General features: G+C 42.9%; 1 pseudogene; it reads right to left on the reverse strand.

Annotated features, from left to right (window-relative positions):
• Positions 1-241: 241 nt before the first annotated feature.
• On the reverse strand, positions 242-353 carry LOC115030820 (annotated as a pseudogene).
• Positions 354-20,606: the final 20,253 nt, after the last annotated feature.

Below are 20,606 nucleotides of genomic sequence, written 5' to 3' on the forward strand. Positions count from 1 at the left end.
CCTCCCTTACAAACCAGCTATTTAGAAGCAATGATATCTCCTTATATTTTTAAACAGAGAAGACAATTACAAAAATGATTTTGCTCCAAATTGATCATTCATTTCATTCATGAGCTCAGGCATCAGTGTGATTTCAGGGAGGAGCCCAAAAGGGCAGTGAGATATTTTGCAACTGCGATAAATATCTGTCTCGTAGGGCCTTTCTGTCAGTACTTAAGAGAAATGGCACCATAAAGCTCTGAAAGGGTCATTTTGTGTACATAGACAAATGGGTATAATGAACAGTTTTAAAACTGCCATATTCCAGCATATAATTTCTACACTTGATCTTAGCCAAAAGGCCGAGAAGCGATATATAATTTCTTAGAGATATGTACATATGACTTTAATAGTAGAGATGGTCTTTTACTGCAAAGAGTTTTGCTAAGTCCTGTAGGGATATAAATACATTAAGACATATAATAAGACATAAGAGCTTATCACATAGCAGAAAAGGCAGATAGATGCCTTTAATTGCAATTGTATAAAATAAAATCCATAAAAATAAAACTATTGAGGAACTTCTAAGAAAAGAAAGGAAGAAAGATCAAACCCAGCTTAGATACAAGAGAAGGCTTCCAAGATTTGAGGCAGACCTTGAAGGCTGGCCAGGTTTCAGTAGCTATAGTTGGGTATGAAAGCTGAACAGGCAGAAGAGACACAGAAGCAGACACAGAGGTGAGAAACCCAGGGTGTGTTTAGAAAACACGTAGTAACAAGTCTGGTCACACTGTGGAGTGCTTTGATTGCCAGTCTCGGGAGCCTGCTCTGCTCACTGAGCAAAATGGTATGTATACTCAAGCTTTTGAGCAGTCAAGGGACATGAGCAGGCTGTTTGTAGGCTGGTGACTTTTGTAGACTTGATGTGAGATGTTGTTGGGCTCTTGGAAGAGCCAGTGTCTGCTTGGGGACAATAGGCCTGGAAGTGAGAGTAGGAAGGACATTGGAGGACATTCTGGGTATAGTCTTTGAGGTATGGGAATGGGGTAAAAATAACTTCAATGATTTCTGAATCTCAGTGCTTTCATATAATGTAGCTGATTATAGAGTTAGAGGAAAGAAGGAAGATTTGATTTGAGACTTGTCAGGAGTTTCAAATGATTGAGGCTGAAGAGTCAAATAGTAGGGTCAAAGGAGAGAGTGTGTTTAGACCTGGGTTCCCATGCAAGCAGAGCTTACAAAGTTTGACATTTGAGAATTATTTACACAGGAAATAGACCAACATTTATTATGCATGGTTGTTTTCTGACTCTTAGATAAATTTCTTTATATGACATATAACTACATAATATTACCATGGACCCAAGACCCAGAGAAGTTGACTGTTTATAGACGTTCCCATAGTTCACTCGTCTCTTGACCCACTGAGGACCTGCTGTGTGTGAGATCCTGATGCACAATGTAGCAAAAGTTAGGTTGAACCTGAACCTTTGGGACATGAGTAAATGAAGGACAGATTAGATCTAGAGGGAAGGAAACTTGGGCTGAAAAAATGAGGCTCCTATGTTGGAAAACATCAAAATTGAAGAGTTGGAAAGGAAGGAGAGGCGAGAAGCCCAAAGAATGTGTCTAAGGTGCAAATGGAGAGATGAAGAGGATGAGGAGAGTTTAAGGGAATATCCAAAGAGGAGTACTGGAATGATCTGGGATGTTCTCCCAAACACTCCAGCACAGCACTCTAGAAGGTAATGGAAACTTTAAGAGGTGGGGCCTAGCCATAGCTTTGGGGTTATTGTGATGTTCCTCAAAGAAGATTGTACCTTACTGGTTGCTTCTTCTTGGTGAATAGTCTTTCTTTGTCACATACTCCTGATCAGATGCCTCATCATAAATCCAAAGGAACTAGGCCAACAATCACATATTGAGTCCTACCAAACTGAGCTAAAATATCTCTTTCCTGCTCTTAAGTGACTGTTTCAGATGTTTGTTACAATAAATGAGAGCTGACTAATAAAAGGAAAGAAGAAGAAAGTGGAAACAAAAAACCTTCTATCTTGCTAATAGCAGCATATGTTCTGGAAACATCTAGGATGTGGGAATCAAGCACAAGTATCTCAATTTGGTATTGAGGTAATTGGGTGGGTTCCAGTAAAGTAGAATGTAGACTAAACATGGTCGTTTTAGAGAGTCCAGAGGTTCTGACATGAGGGAATAGACAGAGATATTAGCAGAGCTAGTCTGATAAGGAACAAGAAAGAGACATAGTGATCAATAAAATGGGAATGCCAAGGGTGTGGGACTCAGCAGAAATAGCGAATTGTGCAACATTGGACCAGTTAGATACAGATGCAACTCAATAACTCAATAGTCTTAATTTTCAGGTATAAGACCAAATATGGTATTGGTATACGAAGATAAAAATCTTCTCTAGGGGGCTGGAGATGGCTCAGCGGTTAAGAGCACTGACTGTTCTTCTGAAGGTCCTGAGTTCAAATTCCAGTAACCACATGGTGGCTTACAACCATTCATAATGAGATCTGACTCCCTCTTCTGGAGTGTCTGAAGACAGACAGCTAGAGTGTAAATAAATAAATCTTTTTTTTTTTTTTTAAAGATTTATTTATTTACACTGTAGCTGTCTTCAGACACTCCAGAAGAGGGCGCCAGATCTCGTTACGGATGGTTGTGAGCCACCATGTGGTTGCTGGGATTTGAACTCTGGACCTTCGGAAGAGCGGTTGGGTGCTCTTACCCACTGAGCCATCTCACCAGCCCCAATAAATAAATCTTAAACAAAACAAAACAAAAAAACCCAACTTCTCTAAGCAGAGATAGAAGGAATGACCATCCTGAGACTGCCCCACCTGGGGATCCATCCCATAAACAACCACCAAACCCAGACACTATTGTGGATTCCAACAAGAGCTTGCTGACAGAAACCTGATATAGCTGTCTCCTGAGAGACTCTCCCAGTGCCTGACAAATACAGAGGTGGATGCTCACAGCCATCCATTGGACTGAGCACAGGGTCCCCAATGAAGGAGCTAGAGAAAGTACCCAAGGAACTGAAGGGGTTTGCAGCTCCATGGGAGGAACAACAATATGAACTAACCAGTACCCCCAGAGCTCCCTGGAACTAAACCAGGACAGAAAACACATGGTGGGACTCATGGCTCTAGCTGCATATGTAGCAGAAGATGACCTAGTCCATCATCGATGGGAGGAGAGGCCCTTGGCCCTGTGAAGGTTCTATGCCTCAGTATAGAGGAATGCCAGGGCCAGGAATCAGGAGTGAGTAGGTTGGTGAGCAAGGGGGAAGGGGGAGGGGATAGGGGATTTTCAGAGGGGAAACTAGGAAAGGGGATAACATTTGAAATGTAAATAAAGAAAATATCTAATAAAAAGTAATGAAAAAACCATTTCATTAAAATGTTATGAAAAAAAAAACACAAAAAAATGCAAACATGAAAAAAAAATCTTCTTTAAGATGTATTTTAAGTAGAAACCGTTGACCTGTCTTTCTGGGGAAGAGATTGTTTACAAGTATAATTGTCCTTCTTGAGTCGTGGTGTTGAGTATGTTGGTTATGGATGTTCCCAAACTTGTCTTTGTTGTTTGTTGCTGAGTTTCTTTGCCTCTATACGTCTTGTGTGTCTTCAAGCAGCAATTATTACAGTGGTCCTTGCTTCTCCTTCTTCTTGGCACCAGCCCAGTATCCTCAGTGGGCGCTCCATAGATGTTTCCTCCTGGATTCCAGGCCTCTCATGGTGCTATCATCAGGACCAACTGTACTTTCACACTGGACACCTGATATATCAGCATTTCCCCAAGAGGCAATGCTGGCCTCAGTTTATTGCTGACACAGCTCATTCCCCCTCATCTTGGTCACAAAGCTCTGAAATATATTATGAGATTATGACACCTCAAAAGACAGAGTTAACAGCGATAAAGAGAATGTTAGACCGATGGCATTTAGTCTTGAAGGGTGAACTAAATTTCTAGTTGGGATCTCAGTTAATGGGGTAGAGTGAGTGACAGAAAAATCTAAGATTAGTTAGTACTGGAGGTGAAGGTAGAGTTTGTTGGACTAAAGAGGGGACAGATGGTGTTCTGACAGGTCCATCATTAGTATGTGTTCACCAAGATGATGGAAAGAGCTGAGTTCAAAGGAAGACCCAGGGGTATTGACATAGGCCTGGGCAGGGAGGAAGACAGCCTGGTTCTAAAGCAGCTATGGATGATGCCTCTGGCCTATGGACAACATGAAAAGATGCTGTTGATAGTGTGGAAACCAAGTGCCTTTGCCTGAAGTGAGGTGAGGTTATTAAAGTTTTTTTTTTCTATTATTCTTCATTTGATTTTTAAAAAAAATTTCATGTGTGCCTATGTGAATTTGTGTATACTACATATATGTATGTGTCTATGGAGGCCAGAAGACGATGCCAGATCCCCTGGAACTAGAATTATTGGAGGTTGTGAGCTACCTGAAGTGGGCTCTGGGAACTGAACACTAGTCTTCTGCAAACACAGTAAGTGTTTTTAACTCGGAGGACAGCTAATTATAAACAACACTCTTGGAATATAATGCAATCCAAGTGATGTGTGGGAAGAAAGCCTAAAGAACATACATCCACTTCAGAAGGGCTGTGTGTATAGTGTATATATATATATATATATATATATGTGTGTGTGTGTGTGTGTGTGTGTGTGNTGTGTGTGTGTGCGTGCGTGTGTGTGTGTGTGTGTGTGTGTGTGTGTGTGTGTGTGTGTGTATAGATTCCCTCAGATGAGGGGAGTGCTGACTAGTGTATGCTTCGATGTGGATACTGGTAGGAGTAGGCATGAGAGGGAGAAGGGGAACAGAAGGCTGAGAAATCTTGGGAGTTCCCTGGCACACTAGTGAGGTTTCAGTTTGGTTTGAGCTCCAAGGTACTTCTAACCCCAACCTGCACAAGTGCAAGTCAAGTGTGTCCTACCAGGAAAGTGTTATGGGATGGAGCTATTGTACAACAAAGTCTGAGATGTTGATTTCGGATCAAGTAATTCAAAAACAATGAGTCTGAAAAGGTCAGGAGGGATGGGCGTGGTATTTTCTTTCCTATTTTAAATAGAACAAACTTCATCGTGTATAAATATTGTTCTAAAAGGCATGGTGGTTGCATAAACAATTCTGTGCCCTGTATGGATAATTCTCACTTTTTGGCAATTTAACGTTCTTCAAAATGCCATTAAATTTAAAAGTATTCCCTACTTCTCTTGGATACCTGCTACACCAGGATTAATCATCTTGTATGTGCATTATCCAGGTCCATTTTTTTTTTTTAGCTTTTAGGTTATCATACAAAATAGCAGGATTCTTCATGATGTCTTTATACATGTATGCCATTATAATTTATTTGAATTTCTTCCCCCTTTCTTCACCCCTCCACTCTATTCTGCCCCTCTCCTCTCCGACTGGATCCTTTTCTTCCTCCACTTATTCCCACATGTATGTCTTCACATCTCTTCTATTTTCTTTAGCATTTCTTCCTCCCCTCTTACAAACCCCTATCTAGTTTTGTGGCCTATAGACACGCACATGTATACTTTCTTATCTAGGGTCCACATATGTGCATTTGTCTTTGTAAGTCAGGGTTATTTTGCTTAACAGATATTTTAATTTGAATGATTTACATTTGCATCCATTTCCCTGCAAATGTCACAGGCTCTCTCTGTCTCTATCTTCCTTCCTCTCTCTCTCTGTTTCTCTCTGTTCCTCTCTGTTTCTCTCTGTTTCTCTGTTTCTCTGTCTCTCTCTCTCTCTCTCTCTCCTACCTTCTTTATCCATTCCTATGTTGGTTGGTCCTGTCTCTTGGCTGCTGTCAATAATGCAGCTGGGGAGGAAGCTGCCACAGGAAACCAACTCTTCATACAGCCCTTTCTTTCAAACTGTGGACCTTCTGTGGTCTTCAGTGAACAGGTTGGTGTTCGGGAAGTAGACCACACAGGATCTGGTGATGGACAGAAGACCAGCCTCACCTTGTATTTATAGAATGATCTGAGCAAGGCGCTTAACCTTCCTTGTCTTCAGTTCCTTCTCTGCGATTGGGGATGAAAGCAGCAACACCCCAAAAATTGTGTGCCAGGTTAATGGGAAGGCATTTGGCTTCAGAAAATAGAATCTTGGGAGTTTACGGTGACCACGATTTTCCTTCTCGGGAAGCTGATAGTACACTGAGCTTGAGAACATGTGGTCTAGGCTATGTTTACTTTCTCAGCTGACTCTGAGATGAACAAAGAACAAAGGCACAGTGCTTACATAAAGGGAAAGGTAGAGGACGTCATTGGGTCACTGAGAGGTAAACCCAGAGGGGAATTGAAAGACAGGGCAATCTAGGCTGCACTACTCAACACTCTCCTGCCAAGGACTCCTTGAGCTGCCACACTCCAAGGGCAGCTTTTTGTTTTGCTATTTATTTATTTATTTATTTATTTATTTATTTATTTAAAGAGACATTGGCTATTTGTGTTCCTTCTCATTATAGAGAAATTAACAGTATCACAGGGTTCAGCTTTTATTGAATCAGATTTTAGGATTAGAGCTCTGGTTTTGCCTTCAAAGGATTTCTCTGCCCTAAAGTCTTTAAGAATAAATGTGATGGAGAGGTCACAACTGCTCTAGAGTGGCTTCTAACTCTTCCTTTGGGCCCCTTCAGCTTGCATCTATGTATGTCTGGGCACAGCAGTAATCTCTAGGATGTAGAAGGTGGAGGAATTAGAAACTTAGCTTCATTCTTGCTGATTAGCTTTTTAAGCAAGACTAACCTTCTCATAAGATTAAAGAAACAGACTCCTTTCCCCGTTTCCTCCCAAGTGGAAGGTATTTTGCCCCTCAGCTCAGTTGTCTTGGAAATTGTAGGTGAAGCAGGTATCTTTTTTGGTTCCTATGGATCTTTACAGGCCATCTGTTTTTCTTTCAACTTTGAAAACCCTGAGCTCCCATCTTTAGACTTTGCCACCTAATCTCTTTCTAACACTTGGCATCTAAACCTCATTTCTGTCTCCCATCTTTAGTCCATGGCTCTGTCATCAGTGTGCTCTGCTTATTTCCTTCTTGATTCCTATAATCAACCTGGTCCATTGTCCTTGATCCACCCAACACCCTTCTATTGTAATATATTGAAATCTTCGTGTTGTGGTAGTTTCTTCTGTCTCATTTCAGGCAGTCACTGAACACCCTCCCACCATGGCAATCCCATGCCATTATTGTCATTGCAGATACTCTCATATCCTTCAAAATCCCTGTATTGAGACCATTGTCACACTGTTTGATAGTATATGATGAGCCTAATGGTTTTATTCCTTCCCACTTGGAACTGTTCGTTGACCCTTTAAGACACATTGGGGACTATTTCCCCAAAATAGTAGTTCTTACTTTCCTCATATTATGTTGCTGCTTGCTGTCTTGCCCAGGTACCTCCTCCTATATATCTCACCAGGAATGACTGAGCCTGGGATGTATGGGGTGGGGAGTGTCTCTTAGGGAAATGGTTCATCGTGGAGAGCTTCCCACAGAGTTCAATAGTTCTCTTACGCTTTAGCTACCTGTGAGAGACTGTTGTTACTATAGAAAATTCATATGACTGTGTTGTCTGGACTTGCCTGGTTTCCTATCTTAATCCCAAACAATGTCCAATCCCACTAGAAAATGTTATTTTTGTCTTTGGCACATTTGTGCCTCTCACTCTCTGCGGAAGTCTCTCTTTCCACATGGCCTCCTTTCATCTCACTTAGGCTCCACTAATACTTTCAACCAGCTTGGTGCATTTTGATAATGAGCCCCTCACCCATCACTAAAGCTGGCTCACTTGTGTGTGCTTTTCTTTCCTTACACTGGGAGCAATGTTGGTGTGCCTAAGGCCCAACTCTCCCTTGGTATCTTTACTCTGACCCTTGTCTGCTTCCCCAAGATCCCCAGTACTGGAATTATCTTCTTTTATAACTTTCTTCATCACTGAATTATTCATAACAACATAAGACTTTGTTTTAATTACTAATCATGTCTAAGGATAAACCCTTTCCCCATCTCTCCCACGATCCATTTCTCTCCTCACATAATCTTCAAACTGCTTGTTTATACTTCCTGTCCTAATATCTCATTGCTTTTCCCCTTCCATAGGCCACCCTGAGTCCACTTATTTTTTTGCATCCATTGCTCCACTAAAATGGTTTTTATTCAGATTTCTTGATAGATCCTATAAGAGCAGTCAACTCTTGACTTCAATCTTATTCAGTCTCATATTGGGTTGCAAATAAGATTGAGTTTTTCTAATCCCAGCACTTGGGAGGCAGAGGCAGGCGGATCTCTGAGTTCGAGGCCAGCCTGGTCTACAGAGTGAGTTCCAGGACAGCTGGGCTACACAGAGAAACCCTGTCTCGAAAAACCAAAAAAAAAAAAAAGATTGAGTTTTTCTTTCCTTTTCAAAAAATATAATGAACTATAAAGGTATGATTATTAATAAATAATGAAAGTATATTCACAATTCACCATAAATTCTTTCATGAAATAGTTTTCCATTTTGAAAATTCTCTGCGTTATCTTGAGGACTTATTGAACATGTGACTTGTTTTGAAGGGTTTGCTGATGTCTGAATAGAGAAATATTTCCTTCTTTCATGAAGTTCTTTCTTTTCCAAGCCACCAAATTTCCCTCTGAACTATCTTTAACTATTTTCCCAGACATCAGCTGTCCTTTTTACACTTCTCTGGTTCCCATTGTTTACTGATTGATCTTGGATGACCCAACACTAGGGATGTCTATGTTGTTGTCCAATTACATGAGCTTAGATTCTGAGTCTGTCACTTCCTAGCAATATGACCTTGGAAATTTAATACTATTTACTTTCTTGAAAAATGAGGGGCTAAGGGGTGCTGAGATGGCTCACTAGGTAAAGGTACTTGCTGCCAAGCATGAATTGTCTGGGTTTGAATCAAGGAACCCATATTGTAGAAGGAGAGAACTGACCCTCACTACTTGTCCTCTGGCCTCCTTGCCCCTTCCCACCTCCACAGCTAAAAGCTAAATGTGAAAAGTTAAGAGACGAATGAGTGGGGTAAGAGAGGGTCGAGGAGGGGTGAATATGATCAAAGCACATAGTATATGTGTATGAAAATGTCACAGCAAAACCCTTCATATGTTTCATGTATGGTAATTTCAAAAATGAAATTCTATTGTTAAAAAACAGAAAAGGGAGAGAAAACAATCATAGCACCTTCTTCCTAGAGATGTTGCAAGGATTGAATAAGTTAATATGATCAAGAGTATTGAATGACTCTTGTTCATAGTAAATCTATATTAGTCTATATTAATGATAGCTATTATCATCCATCTACTTTTCCATTTAGGGCTAACACAGAAGACTTGTCTATTTGGGTTAAGGAACTGAAAACAATTTGTGGGTAGCCTTTGTCTGCCACATAGATTATGTGTATAGGAGACAATGAAGACTGTCAAGAAGGACCTGAGGGGCTGTGGAGGTGGGTGTGGGGGATAAAGTGCTTGCTGTTCAGGCATGAGGACCAGAGTCAGATCCCCAGAACCCACATAAAGCCAGGCAAGCTGGTTATCTACAGGAACTAAACAGCCTAGCCTGACTACATGAATTGTGAGCTATAGGTTCAGCAAGAGACCTGCCTCAATATAGAGATTAGAGAGAGTCAAGGATGGCATCCAACATAATATCTGACCTTCACATGCACACATATGCACACATACCCACACATGTTTAAATAAAAGAAGAGATTGGCATTCTAGTCCATAACGTTGGTTGGGAGCAACAGAATCTACTCCTGGCAGTTGAGCCAAATTAGGCAGAGGTAAGGTTTATTGGAAGATGCTAGAAAGTCCAGGAGTTCCAGAATTGCTGGAAAGCAGGGTTAGTAGTTCACTGTTGTCAGTGAAGCTGAGGGCAATACCTAACCTCACTGAGAAAGTATTCTAGCGAACTACTATTCTTAGAAGGTATTGCTACCTGACAGGCCCCAAATTCCTAACTTGAAGCAAAAAATTTATGCTCTTGTTGCCAAAAGAAAGGGCCTTCTTCTCCCACTGTTCTTGGCAGTCAACCAGGCTCCTGGTGTGTGGCCATCACACACTAGTCTTGCTGAACTCTCTGCCCTGGGCCTTCATTCTTTTCCTTAGCATCACATCCTCATGTCATCAGGACATTCAGGCAGACCATTTCTTGTCCCTAGAGAGTCCCGTCCCCCTTTGTCATTCTTCTACTTTATATTCCACTATTGGGTCCCTCCTAGATTCTTCCGTATCTTTTATCTGTCAACTAGATGTTACTGCATGACTGGCATTGCAATGGGAGCTCCTCGGGGCTAGGGACTTGTGTGTTCTGTTCACTATTGCTCCCTGGAGCACAGAGGAGCAACTGTCAAGGAAATGAATGGATGAGACAGCCCTCAAACTCTCAGTAGTTTCCTAAACTTATCTCCAGTATCACACTGTGCCTGGTACTTTAGTATGCCTGATATTTTTAAATCTGTATCCACACCAAAGGCCATTATCAACAGGGTAAGAGAAGAAAATCATGGAATGGATTTTCTCAATGCTGTGATAAAATACTTGTCAAAAACAACTCCATGGAGAAAGGGTTTAGTTGGCTCCTAGGTTAAGAAGAGATACAGCCTATCATACCGGGCAGGCGGTGGTGGGGTGGTAGTGGTGTTGGTGACAGGAGTGTGAGGTGGCTGGTCACATAGCATCTGCAGTCAGGAAGCAGAGGTAAGCTTCATTGCTTTCTTCTTTTATTCAGTCCAGGAGCCTGTGTCATGGGTACTGTTCACATTCAGCCTGGCTCTTTCCTCTGAGAGACTGTTTATTGACACTCTAGGAGGCTGGTTTCCTAGGTTGCTTCAAATCCAGTCACACAGGATTTGGCAATAAAAATGAGCAGTCATACAGGTCATATATCTGAAAAGGGAGTAGTCTCCAGACTTGTAAAAAAAATTCCTAAAACTCTATAATATAAAATAAATTTCAACAGGGGCAATGTCTTGGGTAAACATTTCTGCAAAGAAGATACATAAGTGGGCAATAAACTCAGGGAATGAATATCAAACCCACAATAAGATAAAGTGCCTGCTTATTGGGAGGCTGGCTGTTTTCAAAGGAATCAGGCAAACAAAAAAGCCAGAAAATAACAGAGGATACAGAGAAATTACAAACTTCTAGCTTTGTTAGGAGGAATGCAAAACTGCACAGCCCAAGAAAAGCTGTCTGTTGCTCCCCCAAATTAAAGATAGACTCTGATCCGGAAATGCCACTTTTAGCTATTTCCAAAAGAACTGAAAGCAAAGCCTCAAACGGATAACGAACCTACATCCAACAGCAGCCTCATTCACAATAGCTAGTGGGTGGGATCAAAGCCCAGTGCACACAAATAAGGGAACAGATACACAAAATATGCGCTCTCTCTCTCTCTCTCTCTCTCTCTGTGTGTGTGTGTGTGTGTATCCATGCATATATGAACTATTCAGCTTTACAAAGATGCAAAGTTTTGACACATGCTACTACATGAGGCCATCTGCTACGCTGAGTGAGACAATCCAGATACAAATGGCAAATATTGTACTGTTCTATCTCCATGAGGTACCTAGGATTGTCAAATTCATAAATAAAGAAAAATTGGTCTTTTTAGGAGCTGAGGAGAGAGGAAAGGGGGAAGCACTCTTCAGTTGCTGCATAGCGGCCCTTTCAGAAGATGCAAAAAGTTCTGTGGATAGGCAGTCTGCAACAATAGCATACTCTTCTCACCAGAATCTGCTGGGCTAGAGCAATGGAGCAGGTTTCCCTCTAAAGAGCTGCTACGCATCTAACCTCCCGCTGGGGAAGGCCTCCCTGCGCTCTAGCCTTGGCTTTCTGTCAATCCAAGTCACCTGCTGAGCTACCAGTCTGAGCTAGCCAGACTCTGGCTTGTCCAGAAACCACCCAGCTCCTTCCACTGTGCCCCTTCTCCCTTTCCTTCGGCCTCGGCCTCGGGGCTGACGGAGCTGCCCCTGGGGGTCCCCATTTTGTTCTCTGCTCTTCCTCCATGAAGCCCAGTAACCCCAGCGCTAACTCTCCTGCGGTACCCTGCGGTCTGTGGTGCCTGAGAGTCAGAGCTGAGACTGAGCCTTCCCCACTTCCCGGACCGGGGTTCAGAGGCTTAACAGGGCTGGACGCCCGTCCTGTGGAGACTGTGGGATCCCGCGACAGTCTTCCGTGTCCCCCCGGAGCTCTGGTGGGACCTGGGTCATCTCTCCCACCCATTTATTTCACCATGACTAGCTCCCCACATATAAGGGTGCGTGGAGTGGGAGGAAATGAAGCAGATTGCCAAAATCCAGTGTAAGCATTATTTTTGTGCTATAGGTCCCATCTTTGACTCCTGCAGTGCTCCTGAAAAACTTACAGCTTCTCAGGGTTTAAGTCTCCATGTCTTTCAAATTTTGCCTTTGACTGGCCCCCTTTGCTGCTCTTAAGAGAATTGATATTTTTTTTTTTTTCGAGACAGGGTTTCTCTGTGTAGCCCTGGCTGTCCTGGCACTCACTTTGTAGACCAGGCTGGCCTCGAACTCAGAGATCTGCCTGCCTCTGCCTCCCAAGTGCTGGGATTAAAGGCGTGCGCCACCACGCCCGGCGAGAATTGATATTGTTATATGTTCCAGTCTCGGGGCTCCTGCCGAAGGTGAGGTCTTTGCTGTGCATGCATGATAAGAATGACTTCAGCTCATGGCTCACCATCCCTCTCCTGTGACAGGCCCATCTCACCTAATTGATCTCAGACACTGCTATTCTTTCTCCTACCCTGGAGGCACCATAGCTGCCTCATGCTTTAAATGGATGGACCATAAAGGCTTTGTTAAGCTGCTCCTATATCCTTTATGTCTCTTCATGTATCAGATTGTAACCCCTCAGAGGAGCGGAGCCGAGTTGTTAATCCACATTCACGGCTCTAAATTTAGTCAGTGAACACATCAGGTTTATCCTCGTGATGACGATGAAGATGAACCTCCATTATTTTGGCTGGAACGACTGAACGTTATAGGTTCTTCTTGGAATTTTCTGGATGGTTTCTTCTTTTTCACTTCAGTACCTTATTCCCCCGGAGTGACATGCAAAGACATTGAGAGGTAAATGGTCTGAAAACAAATGTACTGTAATACATTCACTCTGGCTACAAAAATAAAACACCCCGAACCGAGTTTTCTTTGCAGTCTTCAAATCCAGATGGTAGTAAAATTTGACATTTCAATTCTGTTTGCGAGATTCATTTTGTTTTTAAATTGGGAAGAACCACGGGGCTAAAAATTGTCTGGAGTACTAGGAAAGCCTGGTGAGGTCTCTTTAGCGATGTTATTAATAAGGCTGTGGTCTTTGAAAGGGAATTTGGAGACAGCAGATAGAGGCTGTAAACAAGCCTATGGATATGAATAAGGGCCCTGCTTCTTCCGTCCTCTCCTACTGTGACAGGGACAGTGCAAGGTAGAGGATCAGGACAAAAAGCGGCTGTTTTGGTGGCTGAATTAAGCCAGTGTTTCAAAACCATAATCCCCTAGTGAGTCTGGAATTTAAATTTTTGCAAAGGAATTCCAACATTTGCGATTGATAGATGAGTACTCACACTAGTTGCACTATGTGGACAGATGTTTATAGTTCCTGTTACAAAGGCTGAGTTATTGTTCTCAACAGTCTTTTTATGAAGTACTGAAATGAAGAATCACAGGAAGTCTTTTCACTAAAAGTGGCTATCGTGGAAGACACAACTTAATTAAACTCAAGATTTAGTGGTTCGGAGTGGTTAAAACCAGCTAAGATAATCCCTTACAAAATGCTTTTGTTGACAAGACTTACTCTTGGTTAGGGTGGCCTCTCTATACATTCTTAAGAGAAAATCTTAGAAACAAATTGGCAGTTATGGATTGTAGTCAGTGTATTGATTACATTCCTTTTGGTTGAAAGGGAAGAAATATTGCCCTGTGTGAATTTAAGAAAGGATTATTTGCTTCTGTGATTGACTACTCTAACCAGGAGGCTAGCCTGATTGATAGATCTAGCAGGGAGGCTAGTCTGACTGACAGCTCTAGCAGGGAGGCTAGTCTGACTGACAGCTCTAAAAGGGAGGCTAACCTGACTGACAGCTCTAACAGGGAGGCTAGTCTGATTGACAGCTCTAATAAGGAGGCTAGTCTGATTGACAGCTCTAATAGGGAGGCTAGTCTGATTGACAGCTCTAACAGGGAGGCTAGCCTGATTGACAGCTCTAATAGGGAGGCTAGCCTGATTGACAGCTCTAACAGGGAGGCTAGCCTAGCTTTTGTTTGGCACAGGTGCTCTCCCAAAACCTTCAGGTTTATGTTTCACTCCCAACTTTTCTCTCCCACACAGTGGCTTCTTTCTCAAACAGAGTCTCTTCATGGGTGCAAAAAGGCTGACTTTCAAGGTTTTACAATTCCTAGAAGTCAAGTCTGTGGTGGAGGAGAGGGTTTCCATATCTCAGGATGAATGAACATTCTGTGTCTGTTGATGGTCCAAATTACATCATGTACTATTCCTTAAATCAATTAACTCTGTGGTTCTCAACCTTTCTAATGCCTTTTAATACAGTTCCTCATGTTGTGGTTACCCCAACCATAAAATGATTGTCATTACTTTACAACTGTAATTTTGCTACTACTATGTGTCATAATGTAAATACCTGACATGCAACTCCTAAAGGGATAGTGACCCACTGCTCTAAGTAAAAGGGCTGGATCTTCTGAGTAATTCAGTCTAGTACTGACTCACAGTGGAATTAAGAGAGGCTAAGGCAAACCATGTAGTCTGGCATTGATGGGAAATTAGGAAGACTCGTGTAAACACAGTGACCAAAACAGCAAATATCAAGTATGATGTAGCTAACTATGGAACTTATGAGTTTAACAAAACATTTGTTAATATTTAGTGGTTATTACACACTAGGGCAGGTGATGGTGGCTAAGAAAGGTTGTCTCCTTTCATATGTTCTCAGAGTGAACACAGCGTGCTTCTCAATTCTCACATATTTTACTACAAAAGGTCCATGATTTTTTTTGATATATCTTAGAAGGATACATTAATACCCCCCCAGGCTCTCACTATGTATCCCCAGCTGGCTCATAACTCATTGTATAGACCAGGCTGGCCTCAAACTAATAGAGATTCACCTGCCTCTGCCTCCTGAGTGCTGAGATTAAAGCTGTGCACCCTACACCTTCATGTCTGTCTTATGAGATGCGTGTATTCTGTGGAGAGCACTTTTGCAAATTTTCCATCCCTTTTGCTAAGCATATTATATGTTTAGACCAGAGAGAAAGAAAGAAAGAAAGAAAGAAAGAAAGAAAGAAAGAAAGAAAGAAAGAAAGAAAGAAAGAAAGAAAGAAAGAAAAGAGTCGTTTCGGGCATTGGACTGAAGGAAGCTTCTCTGTGTGGAGGTATTTCACATGTGTACATGAACTGTGCTTTTGTGTGTGATGGCAGCCATAGCTCCCTCCACTGGGTCTTCTTTTGCTTCTTTACATATCTCTTTCCCTTCATATATATATGATGCATGCATATATGGAAGCCTATGTGTACATAGGTGATAATAAAAATATTTAACAAGTGATACAGCATCCTCATCTATCAGAGTGAATATCACCTGTGAGCACCCGACTCGCCAGCAAGAAAGACGCCACAACAGGATCCTTCTGCACACGTTTATTGGGAGAGCTTGATTGCAGAGGCGAAAAGACTCCGAGCCCCAGAACTGGCGCTGCTTATATAGGCCTAGGAGAGGCATGTCTACACCCGATTGGTTATGCTTTCAGTACCTCATTTGCATGCCTCAGGCCAGGCAGTGACTCGGCAAAAAACTCTACTGCACATGCGCACATTGGCTGTTTACCGAAACTTATGGGTGGTGGCCAGCGGTAGCCAGCGCCATCTTGTAATGGCGTATGTGGCTTCCCACAATCACCCACAAACAGAGCAGTTTAACTATGCTAGGACACAGAACTATGAGTTCCATAGCCAAGCCCTATATACTAGGAATAAAACATTGTTGCAAGTGAACTTCCAAAGGCTTATTACCCTAACTCTCCCAGTATGCAAGAATCTGCTGAGTTGTTCTTGAGAAATGACCAATGTTAGAGGAAGACACATATGTCTTAGGAGACTACACCTCAGTGATGTCAAAGGATGAAGATGAATCAGTGGAAGGGGAAGAAGAATGCAGGGTAAAGAAGAAACATTGAGGTGAGGAAGAGACAGCAAGGCAACTGCACAGATGGAGTTTCTCAGAGTTGCAGAACAAGAGCAGAAAATTCAGCGATGGAGATTTAGTGACAGGTTACGATTTTAACACATTATTCTGGACCAGGCCATTGTATTCTCTTTAGTAGGCTTTGAGTGGCACAAGGATACTGAATATTGCATAGCTGGAATTGAATTCCCTAAAAATGAATGACTTAGATTTCCAGGTTGGTAAAGGATTATACAACTAAATAATAGGGATTTATTTACCTGCTTAGAATCTTAGCTGAAGGGGCCAGAGTGGCCATGTTTTGTGCCACAAAAAAATGACTTCTACTTTTGTCACTGAAGTAGGGAAAGGTTCCTGGTTGTAGGGTTGCAGGACAGAAGGACAACGCACAGACAGGGCATTGCAGGTATTGGGAACAACCCGAGAAGGACTGAAACGGACTGGCAGAAAGCTGTGGCACAGAGAGATCCTTCTCTAAAGCTGGGTCAAGATGGATTCTTTGTAGAGGTGATGTATGAAGATCTGGGGAAACCGAGTTCCAGGCAGGGAGCTGGCGAGGGGCTGGTCACCTTGGAGGAGCGGTGCAGTGAAGGGCAACAAGAGCCCTGTGTCACAGAGAGGTGCTTCTTCACAGGAGTGTGGGTTTGTTTCCCAAGGGCACTAAGGCGCCTTCAGAATTTGAAGTGAACAACCATCTGATCTGTATAAACAGAGGCATTCCCCGAGAGAACACTTCTGAGGCGGAGAAGACAAGAGAGAAGAGTTTTCTCAGAGAGCTGTTCCAGAAACTCTTGACCAGGAGATGCTGGAGAGCAGAAGACAGGGCTGGGATGAAGCAGAAACAGGTTTCAGGAGGTGGGAAGATGCCAGTACAGCGGGCAGGCTGAGAGAGCTGAGAAGACTGGGTGTAGAATGCAGAGGTGCCCAGAATCCAGCTGTCTCTGTGTTCAGTGGCTTCCCATCTCCCCTGAGAACTCAGCACCGTGTATTCTCTGAGGTCCTCACATCCTTATTGCTCCATTGATTCCTTCATCAAACCACCCTTTCCTTAAAGTGCTACCTTGAGAGACTGTTACTAGAAACTAAACTTAGCTAATGATAATGAGCAGGAGCCAGCGACACACAGCACCGACACACAGCATCGAGTAACTCGCCTTGCTTCTCAAGTCAAGACGGGCATCTTTCACAACAAGGTTCCAATGACTGCAGTGCCACCTGGGTGCACGCGGTGTCTGTGTTGGACACCTCGTGCCCTCTCCCATCTCACACCTTCTTACCCCCATTTCGCCCTGGACATCCCACAGGTCGTACCTCGTTTGAACCCGCTGTTGTAGTCACTTGTTGTAGTTCTCAGTTTCCATCTTGGGCTTCTGACACCCCATGTGGGAAACCCATGGGGACCCACTTAGCATTTGAGTATGTGCAGACTTGAAAGTGTGACAGTGTTAATCGGTACTGGAAGAACCTTACCTAGTGGAGGATGGGAGGCAGCAAATAAATGATCCCCAGTCCTGTCTTAGAGGCTGATGATCCAAAGGGGGTACATTCTTTTATGGGTCCATAGAGGGTTCCTACATCAATAATCATGTTTCCAATACTTTCTGGTTTTGTAACCCATCTTTACAAAGAGTTTCCCTCTCTATTTCCTTGGGTTTACCTCCCAAAGCAAACTACATCTGTGTGCGCCCCAGCCTTAGTCTTCTGGGGGGAGTTCAGGGCAACCTGCTTGCACTCCGTATGAATTTACTGATGATGCACATTTAAAAGGCTTCCTTTTTCCCTTTATTTCCTTTGTCACAACCCATATTATAAAGCACAGTATTGGAAACACATCTTTGCAACTTTCTTTAGGAAAATCCCCACTACAAGTGAAATGAGTAAATTTATGGCTGAATAACATACCCGGTTTAAAGGCATTTCATATACTCTGGAGCAAACCTCCTTGGGTTTAGAAGCTTTATGTGTGTGTGGGAAGAAGTTAGCTACCAATCTGGGGGACATTCTGAACTTTCCCTTCCAGGAAAGCTGGATGTGTGCTGGGTTCGGCTGCCTTCCAGAACTTCCCAACACCTCTTGGTGTGACTCAGGTAGAGATGGATCGACTCCACTGGAGTCAAATCGGACACAGCACTGTGTTTTGTGGTTTTGACCTTGCTTACCACGTTTTGAGTCTCCCTAATATTGTAAAGTAAGAAGTACGGAGAGCTCATGGTGTCCACAGAATTAAAAGACTGCTGTGTTTTAGGTCTGAGGCACGATTCCTAGTCAAGAAAGTTTTCAAACTATAAAAACATTTAGTCTAAGCTCTAGTGGGTCAAGACCACCAGAAGGATATCTTTTCTTGACAGGGAAAAAGTGCACCAGCAGCTATCTGTGTGCCAGTGACACTGAAGAGAAGTTGTAAGCAGCCCTAGGTCTGTTTCCAAATCACGTTCAAAATCCACCCAGGTTGCTTTTCCCTGAAGTCGCTGTCCTTGAAGAAGGTTACTTCACCTTGACTGCAGTCAAAATAAACTAGGAGTTAGCAAGCGAGCAAAGGAAACATTGTTTAGATATTGTATCGCAACGGCTGTTCCCCTGATTGCACCTGCTTACATAAACTTTCCACAGCCCTGCGGTATGGTTCCCAGGCAGGCGGCTGACCCATCATAGGTGCTGACTGTGGTCTCCACAAAGACTTGTTTGGTCAACACTTGGTTAGAACTGTGGTTGTGTCTGCAGAAATCAATGTCCTACCTAACATTTGATTTAATAGCACTTTACCCATTATCTTAACCTGCAATAAAAATGCTGGCCCTTGACCTCGGACCAGAATGGACTTTTTATAACACCATTGTTTCTGTGAACAGTAAGAGTCTATGCCTGTTGTGTTGATTTAAAACGACTTACTGAAACCTAACCCACTTAAAGAGATTCTCCCCTCTCCCCACCCCCAATCTGTTTGCTCTGAGTATAAACATGCAGTTTGTAGTTCAGAGACAATCATAGGTTTAACATTGCTTCTGTGAAGCATGCTAGATGATCAAGGTTGGCATGCAGAAGTGTAGCCAGAACATGAAGGCAGAGGCAGGCAATGGGGGGGTCAGGGAGGGGGGAAGGTGTCGGTGTGGGGGAGGGGAGCTGTGACTATTTTGAGAACAGAACTACCCAGGAGAAATTGAACCTTTAGAAACTATGATCGGGCCATAGTGTAGGTTATGACTTGAAAGAGGACTCAATTCATGTTAGAAAGCTGGTGTAGGCATGAGGTAATGATGGGCTAGCTAACTAGAAGCAAGCATGGAAAAGGAGAGGAGATCCGAGGCATTTGAAAAGATACAGAATGTGGAGAACAGAGGAACTGGGAAAGAGTGGACAGGAAGACAACATTTGTGTTTGCAAGGGTAGAGTTGGGGACTTTATAGATCTGCCTCTTTCCCTCCCTCCCTCCTGCTTCTTCTGTCCCTTCTTCCCTCCCCACTCCTTTTCTTTCATTCTTAGACAAGGTGTTGCTATGTAATCTATATTAGCCCTGATCTCAAAGCATCCCTCCTGCCTTAGTCTCCAGAGTGCTGGGACTACAAACAAGCTCCACCATGACTAGAATTTGGGACCCCATCCCCATCCCTGTTCTTCAGGTACAAAGCTTTGCTTGGCCCAGAGCAGACAATAAATAATAAAATACACACTAAAATAAGGACATTCATATCACCTAAAATGAACCTGTGTCATTCTAGAATTGATTCTTCCATTGATTGCTTATCCCTACCTGGGACTCAGGGCAGATACTTCCCAAGGACAGTGCTGTCCTCTGAGTGCCTGTTTTGGTTTGCTTTCTAGCATGCTCCTCTTTCACTCTCTTCTACAAGCAAATCTCCGCCTCCCCAAAGCGCTTAGAGATGATCCGACTGAGGCCTCTCTGTCCTAACAGAGGCCTGTGAGGCTTGTGAGCTCTTCCTTCACCTTTGAAAGCAGGAGGAATTACAGAATGCCTAGCTACCCATTTATTTCCCTCAGAAAGCCACCAAGAGCAGTGTTCTGTGCTTGACCTCACGTCCTTTGTTGCTGTGTGGGGACTGGAAGGGTTGCTATGCCCAGAGAAAGTGGAGCCCTGGTTTATACTAATGAAACTCCTTGCTCAATAGGGAGTTTCAGACTAGAAGGGCAATATAGAAATTCAAAACAAAGAAGGCTGGAAGAGGTAGGGAAACAAGTATAATAGGGAATTTTAAAACCTTACAGGTCATTAATAGTGGGGTGACTTAACTCCATTGTTAGAACAGAGAGGCCTTGGGTCAGATCATCTCTAAGTATTTTCCAACTCTAAGGATATGGTTCTTTTCCTGGCTTGAAGAATAT

This window comes from Mus caroli, chromosome 3, assembly GCF_900094665.2.
Source record: "Mus caroli chromosome 3, CAROLI_EIJ_v1.1, whole genome shotgun sequence".
Taxonomy (NCBI): domain Eukaryota; kingdom Metazoa; phylum Chordata; class Mammalia; order Rodentia; family Muridae; genus Mus; species Mus caroli.